This window comes from Orycteropus afer, unplaced genomic scaffold (genome assembly GCF_000298275.1).
Source record: "Orycteropus afer afer isolate SDZICR_OR568_19922 unplaced genomic scaffold, OryAfe1.0 scaffold00177, whole genome shotgun sequence".
Taxonomy (NCBI): Eukaryota; Metazoa; Chordata; class Mammalia; order Tubulidentata; family Orycteropodidae; genus Orycteropus; species Orycteropus afer.
In genome coordinates, this window is record NW_006921764.1 from 3,485,855 (window position 1) to 3,500,161 (window position 14,307).

Consider the following 14,307-nt stretch of genomic DNA (forward strand, 5'->3'; position numbering starts at 1 on the left):
TGTGTGCATGTATGCAATCACACGTACATCCATGTGTTTGAATCAAATCTTCCTGTGGATGTATTCCAAAGGTTGATTTGGGTATATATTGAGTAACTCCATACTTCTCTTGGTCGCCGTGGTAGTTAAGTTTGTGTGTCAACTTGGCTGGGCCTGGTTGAGTGGCCAGGCAGCTGGATGTAGTATTCCCCATGATGAGACTGGTAATCAACTCCATGGTGGAATCTACTGTGAGCAGCTCAGTACCTGCCTTTGGGTATGTGGTCTGCTTCCCATATATAAGCAGAAGGCTTGGGAACTGTCTCCAGCTCTTGGCACACTTGAACCCCGCATGTAGCTGGGTCATTGTTCAGCAGCATGCCATGCTCTGCCAACCTTGGGACTTAAAATAGACTTGAGTTAATAGTCTGCTGTGTGATTTGGTAACATCAGGACTTTGCCATTTTGTTTGTCGACCTTGGACTTGTCAGCCTCAGCAGCTAGTAGCTGCCTGAGTGAAGAGATGCCTCTAGCTTCAGTGGGCCGGGAGCAAGAGGCAGAGCTAAAGTCCAAGGTTGAGGGGCTTTCACACAGCCCCTAGAGCATGGCATTTGGAACTCGGACTTCTAGGCTCCTGAACTATAAGAGAATAAACTCCTGTTTGTTCCAGCCATTCCCTTTGTGGTATATTCCTGTCAGAGTGGCACTAGGTAACCAGAACAGTTGCCAAGGTGTATATTTTGTATTGGGTGAACAACTTGGGGTTCCTTAAAGTGGAACACTTAACTTCAAAGCCTCACAGTAAATGAATCATTGTACACCACCAAGACATCAGGCAAGTAAGGTCAAAACATCAGGTAGACATCAAATTAAGAGCACATGTAATGATAATCCCCGCCCTACTCTCTGCAAATAAATTCATAAGCAAAATATTGAAAACAAGTATAATTAGAAGTAATTTAAGGTTAATAATCCTGACAGTGTTACCTTAGATATAAAATTAAGAACATTTTTTTCACAGATTATATGATTTTGGCAAAAAAAAGAGATCTGTTCAAGCTTAATATAGGCAGACAATGTAAACTATGTTGTTGTTGTTATGTGCTGTCAAGTCGGCCCGACTCATAGCGACCCCTCCTTGGGTTTTGAGGCAGTGTCACTACGGAAGTAGGATTGCCCAACCTTCCTTCCGAGGAGTGGCTGGTGGGTTTGAACCACTATAATACCACTAAAAACCACGATTTGTTTCTACAAAAGTGGTGTTGAACTATTAACACCAAACTATCTTTTTCCTTCTTTACTGAAACAATGTTATTTTTAAATTTCTGATCTTTGAAAATGTAATGCTAAAAAATAAACAAAAGAATAATTTTTATTGCTATAGAATTTTTATAAGTTAAAACATAAATTTCTCTAAGATTTAAAACATGCCATGCTTTTTTATGACTATCTCAATTTGCATGTTAAACTATACAGAACACGGCCAAAGAACTGAGCAAGAAACGTCAGTTTACTTTTTCGAGTGGTCATTTTCATTCATATAAGCTAAATATTTGCCAGTATCAAAAATTAAATTACCTAAAAGCCCATAATCTACTCTCCCAAAGAAATCAAACATAGTCAATGTTGTACATAATGACAGCATTTCCAAAGTTTATTTCCTGATTCACTTTAAAAATATTAGTCATTATTATAAACCCCAAACACCAAAATTTATAAATTTACCAGGAACACTTAATAGCTATGTGCTATCACTAGACACTGAAGAGTTATATTTACATCATCTCATATGATCCTCATAAGAATTCAGTAAAGTGATTAATAATCATCATGATTTTCTTATAGAGAGGAATATGGTCAGAATATAACAGCAACAACACATATTTTTTTTTAACCAATTGGCTACCACAGTAATCCTTAACAGCTATTTGCCCTAGGGATGCTATAGTCAAATGGACCCCAGATGAAAATGTCCCCATGGAAACCCAAGGAGGGGCAGCTATGAATTGGGTCCCACTCAACGGCACATAACAACAACAGCAACAGCCCTGACCTAGCACATCAGCATCTTGAGATGGAAGACAGAAGAATGACATGAAGAGCTGTCCAAGAGACAACAATTAAAAAAGGGGAATGATCTGCACTCATCCAGTACTCTTTATAACCACATTATTCTTCCCATAAAACACTTCTAAAGTAGAACTACCATGTTCTTGATAACTCCATTTATCCTCTCTCAAAAGAATCTTTCTTGGCATAGAATCATGGGTGGAGAGTGGCAAGACCAATTTGAGCTTCCTCTAACAGCTAGAGTATGGAATCAAAATATGCACTATTATGTCTAGTTTTAGACATCAGCACTAACACTTAGAGAGCTAAAGGTGCTGAAGTTTTCCCAGTTAGTAAGAGGGGAAGCTGAGATTCAAACTAGGCTTCATTAGATTCCAAATCAAATGTCCTGCCAAAGATATTGCTATTAGAATAAAGGAACAATTTAAGGTTTACCCAGAGGGCAAGTGAGGAAGCTCTTCGTGGGAAGGTTCATGATTGTTTCATGTACCATGACTTGCACCCGTTAGGCATGCAGTAAATATATATCGAGTATACAAAATTAAATAAATGCATGAATAAATGTTTGAATGTCAGTGGGGTTATCTAAATCTTTCTGTAATTTTCCACAGCAAGAGAGAGTATTCTTGGTCTATTATCTTGGGAATTTGGGAAAAGTGGATTAAGAGCATTTTAGATTTTTCTCCTTCATGAAGATAAGCTAGTATTAACAGCAAATTAAGCCTAGCATTCTATTCTTATTTATTTTCTCTTTTTTCTTCTGAGATTATTTGGATCTGCTATCATATTTAACACCATAAGCATGTTGGTATGGATTGACAGTAATGGGTAAGGAATGTAGTAGGAAGGAGGCATTCTGAAATAAGAAAGTTTAGAATTCCATGTGGAAATTTTCTGAAGAAAGCTAGAAGGTTTAAGTGAGAAAGGAAATTAGAAGAGAGTCAGTTTATGGTGCGAAAGATATTCTGTAAATCTCAGTCAAGGGGTTTCCGGGCCTGTTCATTTTCTATGATGATGATAATTTTGTTGTTGTTAGGTGGTGTCACCTAAGTTCCAACTCATAGTGACCTCATGTACAGCAGAATGAAACACTATCCAGTCTTGTATCACCCTCACAATCATTGTTATGTTTGGTCCATTGTAGTAGCAACTGTGTCAAGACATGTCGTTCAGTGTACTTCTCTTTCTGCTGAACCTCTCTTTACCAAGCATAATGTCCACACCTTTCTCCCACAAAGCAGATGTGGGTTCAAACTATAGACCTTAAGCAAACTGCTTAATCACTGCACCACAGAGCGCTGTCATTATACTTATAGGGATACAGCATTTGTATTATATTATATAATGCTAAGTAATATTATTTGTTTATGATGTTGTTGTTTTTAGGTGCCATTGAGTTGGTTCTGACTCATAGCAAACCTATGGACAACAGAATGAAACACTGCCTGGTCCTGTTCCATACCCACAATTGTTGCTGTGGTTGAGCTCATTGTTGCAGCCACAATGTCAATCCATCTTATTGAGGGTCTTCTTTTTGTTCACTGACCCTCTATTTTACCAAGCACAATGTTCTTCTCCAGGAGCTGGTCCTTCCTGATAATATGGCCAAACTATGTGAGACAGCCTTAGCATCCTCACTTCTAAGGAGCATTCTCTCTGTATTCCCCCAAGACAAATTTGTTCATTCTTCTGGCACTCCATAGTATGATCAATATTCTTTGCCAACACCATAATTCTAATGCATTAATTCTTCAGTCTTCCTTATCCATTATACAACTTTGAGGGGTACGAGGCAATTGAAAAGACCATGGCTTGCGTCAGGCACAGTCTTCAAAGAGACTTCTTTCTTCTATAACACTTTACAGAGGTCTTTTGTAGCAGATTTGCCTAATACAATATGCTGCTTGATTTTGTGACTGCTGCTTTCATGAGTGTTGACTGTGGATCTAACTAAAATGAAATCCTTGACAACTTCAATCTTTTATTCATTTAGCATGATGGTGCTTAGTGGTTCAGTTGTTAGGATTTATGTTTCCTTCATGTTGAGATGTAATCCATAATGAAGACTGTGGTCTGTGATCTTCATCAGTAAGTGCTTCAAGTCATCTTCACTTTCAGCAAGCATATGTATCATCTGCATTTCATAGGTTGTTAATGAGGTTTCATCAGATCCTGATGCTGTGTTCTTCCTCATATTGTTGTTAAGTGCCATTGAGTTGTCTCCAACTCATAGTGACCCTATGCACAGCAGAATGAAACACTGCCTTGTCCTGAGCCAGCTCCATGATTCTTGCTACACTTGAGCCCATAGCCTCCACCACCATGTCAATCCACCTCATTGAGGGCCTTCTTCTGTCCACCCTCCACCTTACCAAGCATGACATCCTTCTCCAGGGAATGGTCCCTTCTGACAACATGACCAAAGTATGTGAGATGAAGACTGGCCATTCTTGCCTCCAAGGAGCATTCTGGCTGCACTTCCTCCAGGATAGACCTGTTAGTTCTTTTAGCAGTCCACGGTACTTTCAGCATTCTTCGCCAACATCACAACTCAAAAGCATCAACTCTTCTTCGGTCTTCCTTATTCATTGTCCAGCAGCCTTTTGGAGTATTTTGCTCAGCATACAGATTGAGTAAGTATGGTGAAAGGATACAACCCTGACATATATCTTTCCTGATTTTAAGCCATTTGAGTATCCCCTTGTTTGGTTTGAACCACTGCCTCTTGATCTATGTACACGTTCCTCATGAACACAATGAAGTATTCTGGAATTTCCATTGTTTTCAATGTTATATCCATAATTTGTTATGATCCACACAGTTGAATGCCTTCACATAGTCAATAATGCACAGGTAAACATCTTTCTAATATTCTCTCCTTTTAGCCAAGATCCAGCAATGATATCCTTCATCCCACACTCTCTTCTGAATCTGGCTTAAATTTCCAGTAGTTTCCTATTGATGTACTGTTGCACCTGTTTTTGAATTATCTTCAGCAAAATTTTACTTGCAGATAATATTAATGACACAAACCAAAAACCAAACTCACTGCTGTTGAGTCAGATCTGACTGATAGCAACCTCTCCTTGGTTTCTGAGGCAGTATCACTACATAAGTAGATTGCCCAACCTTCCTTCTGAGGAGTGGCTTGTGGGTTTGAACTGCCAGCCTTCTAGTTAGCAGTCAAATGCCTTATTCAATAATTTTCACATTCTGTTGGATTAACTTTCTTCAGAGTAGGCATAAATATGGAGCTTTTCTAGTCAGTTGTGCAGGTACCTTCAAAATGTCTTGGAATAGATGAGTGAGCACTTCCAGTGTTGCATCTGTTTGTTGAAACATCTTAATTGGTATTCCGTCAATTCATGGATTCTTTTTTTCACCAATGCCTTCAGTGCACCTTGATGTCTTCTTTCAGTACCATCAATTCCTTTTTATTTATTTTTATTTTTAGAGCTTGTTTTACATTCAACGTTATGTGTATGTTTAGTTTCATTCCCCATTTACCATGTCCAACCCTAACCCAGTCTCCTCACCTCCCTACCCTGTAACCCTCCCCTGTGCCCCTCATATTTATGCACTCCTGTTTGTCCTGCATTTCCTCAATTTGAATGTTGGTCCTCTGGTGTCTGGTGGTCTATTGCTCTAAGAGATGTACTACCATAGAATATGTGGGTGCGTCATCCTGGGTTGAGTGGTCTGTGTGTACATCTTGTTAACTATTGGGCTGAGAGCCAGCCCCTGGGGTTATGTTTTATTCCAGGTGCAGAATGTATTCCAGGGCCATAGTAATGGGGGTCTCACCAGATTTCATCTGACCAGTAACTCTAAGCACCATCAGTTCTTGAACATATGTTACTTCCTGAAATAGCTGGATGTTGAGCAGTTCGTTTTTGTACAATGACTTTGTGTATTTCTTCCATCTTCTTTTGATGATTCCTGCATTGTTCAATATTTTGCCAATAGAATCCTTCAATATAGTAACTTGAAGCTTGAATTTTTTCTTCAGTTCTTTCAGCTTGAGAAATGCTGAGCATTTTCTTCCCTTTTTGTTTTCTAAATGCACATCTTTACATATTTCATTATAATACTCTGTCTTCTCAAGCCGCCCTTTAAAATCATCTGCTTAGCTCTTTTACTTTCTCATTTCTCCCATTCTCCATTCAAGAGCTCTTCTGACATCCCTTTTGGTCTTTTCCTTTTTTCCTGTCTTTTTAATGACATTTTGTTTATTTCATATATTGGGTCCTTGATGTCATCCCACAACTCATCTGGTCTTTGATCATTTGTGTTCAGTCAAGTCTATTCTTGAGATGCCTCTAAATTCAGCTGGGATGCACTTACGGTTGTATTTTAGCTCTCATGGACTCGTTTCAATGTCCTTCAGCTTCAACCTAAACTTGCATATCAGTAATTGATGGTCTGTTCTGTAGTCAGCCCCTGGCCTTTTCTGTCTGATGATACTAGGCTTCTCCCTTGTATCTTTCCACAAATGTAAGTCAATTTAATTCCTGTGTATTCCATCTGGTGAGATCCACATGTATAGTCACTGTTTATGTTGAAAAGTGATATTGGAATGAATAAGTTGTTGGTTAGTCTTGCAAAATTCTATCATGCAATCTCTGACATTGTTTCTATCACCAATGTCATAATTTCAAACTACCAGTCCTTCTTCTTTGCTTCTAATTACCACATTCCAATCACCAGCAATTATCAACACATCTTGACTGCATGTTTGGTCAATTTCAGACTGTAGAAATTGGTAAAAATCTTCAATTTCTTCATTTTTGGCATTAGTGATTGGTGCATGTTTTGGTTACCTCTGTGCCACTCTAACAGAAGATACCACAAATGGGATGCTTGAATAAATAGGAATTTATTCTCTTACAGTTTAGAGGCTTTAAGTCCAAGTTCAAAGTGCCATGCTCTAGGGGCTGGGTGAAAGCTCCTCAACCTTGAGGTCCAGCTCTGCCTCCTGCTCCTGGCCCACTGAAGCTGGAGGCTTTTCTTCACCCAGCTGCTGGCTGCTGAGGCTGACAAGCTCAAGGTTGACAAGTAATAAGACACAGTCCCAATGTTACCAAACCACATGGCAGGCCATTAATTCAAGTCCACTGAAAGACCCAAGGTTGGCAGAGCATGGCAGGCTGCTGAACAATGACACAGCTACATGCAGGGTCCAAGCATGCCACAAGCCAGAGACTGCTCCCCAAGACTTCTCCTTATATACGGGAAGCAGACCACATCCCTAAGGCAGTTGCTCCAACAGATTCCACCATGGAGTTAATTACCAATCTCACCATAGGGAATAACTACAGCTTCCCAGCCACTCAACCAGGCCCAGCCAAGGTGACACACAAACTTAACTACCACAGTGCATAAATTTGAATAATAGTCCTATTAACTGGTCTTCCATTTAGGCATATAGACATTATCCTATCCCTGACAGCACTGTACTACAGGATAAAACTGGAAACGTTCTCTTCAAAGGTGAATGTGGTAGTACTCTTCTTCAATTTCTCATTCCCAACATAGTAGACCATATGATTGATTGTCTGACTGAAAATGGCCAATGCCAGTTCATTTCACCCTCTAGTGTCTAGGATATCAATCTTAATGTATTACATTACATTTTTGATGGCTTCCAATTTTCCCAGATTCATACATCATACATTCCATGTTCCAGTTATTAAGGAATGTTTACAGCTGTTTCTTCTCATTTTGAATTGTGCCACATTGGCAAATCAAGGTCTTGTAATCTGTACTCCATGCATGACACTAAGGTCAACTCTGCTTTGAGGAGGCAGCTCTTTCCTTGTATTTTGATTGTCTTCAAACTTGAGGGACTCATCATCTGGCATGAAATCAGAAAAGGTTCCAATGCTAGTCATAAAGTCACTCCCAATTTTTTCTGAAGTAGATTGCCAGGTCCTCCTTCCTGGACTGTCTTATTCTGGAAGCTCCACTGAAACCTGTCCACCATGGGGGACCCTGCTGTATTTGAAATACCAGTGACGTAGCTTCTAGTTTCACAGTAACACAAGAGGCACCACCGTATGACAGACTGGCAGACAAGTGATAGCTGTTTATTATATCATTACATATGTGAATGCTATTAATAGGTTGACCAAAATGACCATAATCACAATCTCAAAATGCTTTACTTTGTTCAAGTCCTCTAGTCATAAACAGCAACACTCTTAAATAAAACAGGATTTAGGTATTAATTTATAAACTTAACCCTTTGAGTAATGGTTATTAATATCATGAGAATTGGTAACATTTTTGCCAAGAGTTGTGAAAAGCAAATAGTTCTTATTTATTTCAGTGGCCAAACTAAAGATCACTCAAATTAAAGAAAATATGAAGTTGATACGAAATTTCCTAAAACAGCAGTGTGGTATATTGATTGCAGTCTTGGCCCTAATCCCATGCCTCCTCAAATCCATACAAGTCCCTGGATCCAGTCTTCCTACACTGACTCTGGGGATGGCCATGTGCTTTTGCCTTGCCCATTGGGACAGTAACAACATGACATAAACTGAGACTTGAAAAGCACTTGTGCTTTGGGGCTTGCTGTCTTGCAGCTGTTGAAACCTTGCCAACATGTGAACAAGCCCAGGCTAGCCCAGCAGATGATGAAATGGCACATGAGACAGCCACATCTGTCATGCCAACAGCTAGCCAACTTCCAGACATGTGAGTGAGGTTATCCAAGACCAGCTAGCCCTGGGCCAACCTGCCAACTCTCCGCAGGTATATGAGCAAGCCTAGTGAAGAACAAGCAAGGCTGGCCCTGAACAGAAGAAATGACCCATCAGAATATTTAGCTAAATTAATGGATGTTGTTTAAGCCATGAAGTTTTGGAGTGTTTGATATGCTGCAACAGATAACTGATTCAGCTTATATCCCAAGATTTACATAAGAGTATCCAAAAAAAAAAAAAAAGAACTTCATTGCCACTGAGTTGATTCTGATGCATAGTAACCCCTTTAGGTTTCTGAGGTGGTAAATCTTTACAGAAGTAGATTGCCCAGTCTTCTTTTTGCAGAGTGGCTAGTGGGTTTGAACTACCAACCTTCTGGTTAGCAGGCAAACACCTTGGGCACTATGCCACCAGAGTTCCTTTAAATAAGAAGAGACTCTTTAAAATAAATTCTAGCAATGTTTATATTTCCACATCTGGAAAATGGTGAAAGTCATAGTATAGACCTCTAAGTGTTTTGAAGATTAAATGAAATAATAGAAGTAAAGCACTTAGAACAATGTCTGTTGCTTGGAATACTTTAAATATCTTTCTATTATCATAACAATAATATTTAATCTACAGGATTTCATTTAAAAACTAAATTGTAGTATTGATTGTATTAGGCACTTACCACTCACTAAAACTCACTGCCATTGAGTCAATTCTTATAGTGACCCTATAGGACAGAGTAGAACTACTCCATATGGTTTCCAAGGCTGTAAATCTTTTTGGAAGCAGACTGCCTCATCTTTCTCCTGTGGAATGGCTGGTAGGTTTGAATCATTGACCTTTTGGTTAGGAGGTGAAAGCTTTAACCACTGCACCAGTAGAGCTCCTTATTAGGCACTTAATACGGATTATAATTTTGGTGTGGTAATCATTTGGGATTTACTCCTTTGTTTCTACTTGCTTCTTTTAAAAAGTATATTTGGAACAATTTTTTTGTGTTTTCTCACTATTTCTTTAGATGAAATCGAGGCAAACTATAGAAATTAAACTGTTTTTGTAACTTGTCTCATTTAATTTCACACTTCTCTTTTGATAAATGGATATTTCATGCCAACATATAGAACTAAATACGTATGAATTCCAATCTGATAGTTATTCAAAGCATCATTTGCATTTCAAAGAAATATCAGTTTAAGTATCCTATGGTAAGAGGCTCAATATCTTTTTAGGAATATTTGGCTCTGATCACTATCACTCATATAAATACTTGAATAACAATAAAACCAAAATTTCATATTGGGATGAAAACAAAGTGTGGAAAACAGTGATTTCTTCTATGACAAAAACCAAACCATTTGTTGTGGAGTTGATTTCATCTCCCAATGAGTATGTGTATTTCAGAGAAGAAATCTGCCCCATAGTAGAACTGTGCTTCACTATTCACACAATGGCTGTGATCTTTGGCAAGCAGATCAGCAGGTCTTTCTTCTAAGGCACCTCTGCATGGATTGGAACTGCCAACGTTTCAGTTAGTAGCCAAGTGCTAAACCATTCACACCAGTCAGGGACTATTACAGATCATAACTTTTATCCATTGGGCCACTGAATTCCTCTTTAGAAAACCAAAAATGTTCCATTTTCAGAAATTCCAGAGCTGATGTCAATATTAGTAAAAATTCCAAATCTGTTCCACAAATATGTCTAAAATACTTCCTACATTCCTCTGTACCAGACACCATCCTAGGTCCCAAAGATTAGTAGTGATAAAGGCAAGATTCTGCCCTCATGACATTTATATCCCAGTGAAGGAGATGATGAACAGACAAATAAAAAAATAGCATAACTTCTGATGGGGTAAGATCTATGAAGCAAATAGAGCAAACTGAGGAGCAGGAATGAAAGGAGGATGCTATAGGGTAATTCAGGGAATGTCTGTCTGAGGAGGTGACATTGAATGCACATATGAGTGATTGTGAAGGCTTTAAACATTCAGTGTTTTGTGGGAAGACTACAGAAAGCAGAGGGAAGATGATACATAAACATTCCTAAGCCTATAATGAACAAAGGGAAGACCAGAGTGGGTCCGACAGAGAAGGGTGGGATAGAATGGTGGATGATGATGTCAGAGACGAAGGTAGGAGTGGGGAAGGACACAATCTGATCTATGCTTTTAAATGTCATCTTGGTATTTCAGCTGGAAAGAATATGATAACAGTGTAGTGTTATTTTAAAAGAAAAGAGATGGCAGCTGACATACATTCAAAGTGGCACAGTTGGCCACTATATTTGAGTGGAGCAGTACTGCCTGTTTCCTACTTGGATCAAAATCCCATGTGCAAGAAATTTGGTCACTATGCAATGTGTACACTCCATCAGCCATGACCGAAGTCTTTCAAATCCGTTTGAAATCTTAATTAAAAAAAAAAATATATCAATAAATGGTTGTAAGGTATCAATGTTAATTGACCAATTTAGTTACAGGTAATAATGTAATAATGTACCTGCTTGTAGGAAATGCATACTAAAGGAGTTTTCAAAGTGTGGTCAGGAATGTCAGGGATCACCAAGGTCCTTCTAGCAGTTCTGTAAGGTAAATATGATGTTCATACTAATCCTGTGACATAATTTGTCTTTTACCAGCCTTTTTACTGTCTATAGAATTTTGGGGTATCAATATCCTTCTTTTCAGCCAAGCTTCCAGTGTTTCTCCTGGTACAAAATTCTCCAGAACCTTGCAGATCTCCTAGTTGAGTCATGAGGATTCATTCCTTTAAACAAGAGGTGCCCCCAGAGAGATTTCATGGGTAACCCCATCTCTAGTCCTGGATTCTGCTGTGATAGTTGAGGGGACCTGTGAGTCACACCCCTAATCTCTTTTGGAAGAGTCTGTGTAATTGAAACTCTGACCTTTTGACCCTTGTGAGGAACTAGCAAAAGCTTGTACAGTCACACCCCTTACTTTCTCTCCAGAGCATGCTTTCCTGACAGTGAATCTCTTAATTTTGGGATCTGGATAGGCTGAGAGCTTTCCAAATCATTAAGTCTTGGTATCTTTTCATTTAACAGTTTTTTTCCCCCCCTCAATCTATCTTTTTTCCTCTTACATTTTAAAAACAGTGAAAGAAACCAGGTCACACTTTTTAATACTTTGCTTGGAAATTTCCTCAGCTAAATATTCCAATTCTTGGTTTACTTTGCTTTCTCTGGTGGAGTAGTGTCTAAGGCATTTGACTTCTAATCAGAAGACTGACAGTTCAAATCCATCAGTTACTCTACGGAAGGAAGACTGGACAATCTACTTCCGTAAAGATTTACTACCTCGGAAGCCCAGGGGGAGTTGCTATGAGTTGGAATCAACTTGATGGCAGTGAGTTTGGTTTTGGTTTTGGTTCACTGAACTGTAGAACACAATTCAGCTAAGCATTCTTTTACTATATAACAAAGATCACCTTTCTTCCAGTTTCCAATAACATATTCCTCATTTCTTTTTGTGCTCTTACCAATAGTGCCTTTAATATCCATATTTCTACCAACTGTCTGTTTAGGATGATGTAAGTATTCTCTAAGATACTATAAATTTTCTCTTCCATGCTTCTTACTTCCTTTTGAGCGCTCACTAACAGAGTTTTATACCTATATTTCTATTTACAGTCTGTTCAAGGCAATTTGTGTTTTTATCATTCTTCCAGACTCTACTCATCACCCAGTTTCAAAGGCACTTCCATCCACATTTTTAGGTATTTGTTACATTAGCATCCCACTTCCAGGTACCAAAATTTGTATTATTTCCTATTGTTGCTGTAACAAATTACCACCTACTTCTTGTTGTTGTTGTTAGGTGCCATAGAGTTGGCTCCGACTCATAGCAACCCTATGCACAACAGAACAAAACAATGCCTGGTCCTGTGCCATGCTCACGATCTTTGTTATGCTTGAGCCCCTCCTTGCAGCCACCAGGTCAATCCATCCTGCTGAGGGTTTTCTCCTATTTTGCTGACTCTCTACTTTACCGAGCATGATATCCTTCTCCAGGGACTAATCTCTTCTGATAACATGACCAAAGAATGTGAGGTGAAGTCTGGCCATTCCCACTTAAAAGGAGCATTCCAGCTGTACTTCTTACAAGACAGATTGGTTTGTTCTTCTGGTAGTCCATGGTACTTCAAGTATTAGTCACCGATGTAAGTCAAGTGCATCCATTCTTCTTCAATCTTCCTTATTCATTGTCCAGGTTTCACTCACACATTGGTCTATTGAAAAGACTATGGCTTAGTCTTCAAAGTGGCATCTTTGCTCTTCAGCACTGTAAAGAGATCTTTTGCAGCAGACTTGCCCAGTGCAATGTGACGTCTGATTTCTTGATTGCTGCTTCCATGGACATTGATTGTGAATCCAAATAAAATGAAATACCTGACAACGTTCACCTTCTCCATTTATTGTGATGTTGCTTATTGGTCCAGTTGTGAGGATCTTTGTTTTCTTGATGTCACATACTTAATATTAACATAAATAACATAAATTTGTTTTCTTATAGTTCCAGAGTTCTGGGGGCTATGTTTGTTCTGGAAGCTTGCCTTTTGCATGTTCTAGATGACACCTGGATTCCATGGCTTGTGTCTCTATCATTCTGATCTATGTTTTTATTGCCTCATCTCCTTCTCCTGCCTCCCTCCTTTAAGCACCTTCTGATTACATTGGGCCCACCCAGATAATACAGAATAATCTCCCTTTCTCGAGATTCTTAATTTAATTATATTTGCAAAGTTCCTATTGACATATAAAGTAACATATTTATACATTCCAGAGATTAGACTGAGGACTAAAACTCTACTTATAATGTCACATTGTTTTTCAACATGACTGTACCAATTTACAATTCTACCAATTATAAATAATTTTCTTTGCCCCATATAATCCTGAACTTGGTCAGGTTTCTTAATTTTTTTTCAGTTAAGTGGGTATAATAACTTCTGTGCTCTTAATTTGCATTGCCCTAATTACTAATGAGGATAAGCATCCTGTCATGTGTTTACTAGCCATATATGTTTCTTCTATGGAATGGCTTTTCATTAATATGGTCAATTATATATTGAGTTTCAGTTTACCTTTTGTTCATTAATTTTTAGGATTTTTAAAATATATTCTAACTACTAGTTCTATGACAGTTATCTTTGCTGCAAATAAGATTTTTTTATTTAGTGGCTTAAATTTTCACTTTGTTGTGTGCTTTTTGAGGAAAAGTTCTTCATCTTAGTATGGCTGTAGTTATTCTATTCTTTTATGGTTTGTATTGCTTTTGTCTTTTGTGCTTTGATTAAAAAAAATCCTTCCATCCCAAAGTTCAGAGGTTTTGTCTTCACACTTAAGCCCTTTATTCATTTAGAATTTATCGCTGTGTATGTTCTGAGATAGAAAACCAATTTGAATTTTTTTTCCATATAAAAAAAAAACAAGGGGACACTGAATAGTCCCTCTTTGACACACTGATCTCCAATCTACCTGTTACATATTAAAGTTGCATGAAAATGGCAGTTTTGTTTCTTCCTTTCAAATTCATATG

The 14,307-nt window shown here is 38.4% G+C and overlaps 1 protein-coding gene across 1 annotated transcript in view; it reads right to left on the bottom strand.

Annotated features, from left to right (window-relative positions):
• The window catches only part of ANKS1B (ankyrin repeat and sterile alpha motif domain containing 1B), a 1,816,017-nt gene that overhangs the window by 751,787 nt on the left and 1,049,923 nt on the right, over positions 1-14,307 (bottom strand). The gene's annotated exons all lie outside the window — the stretch shown is intronic.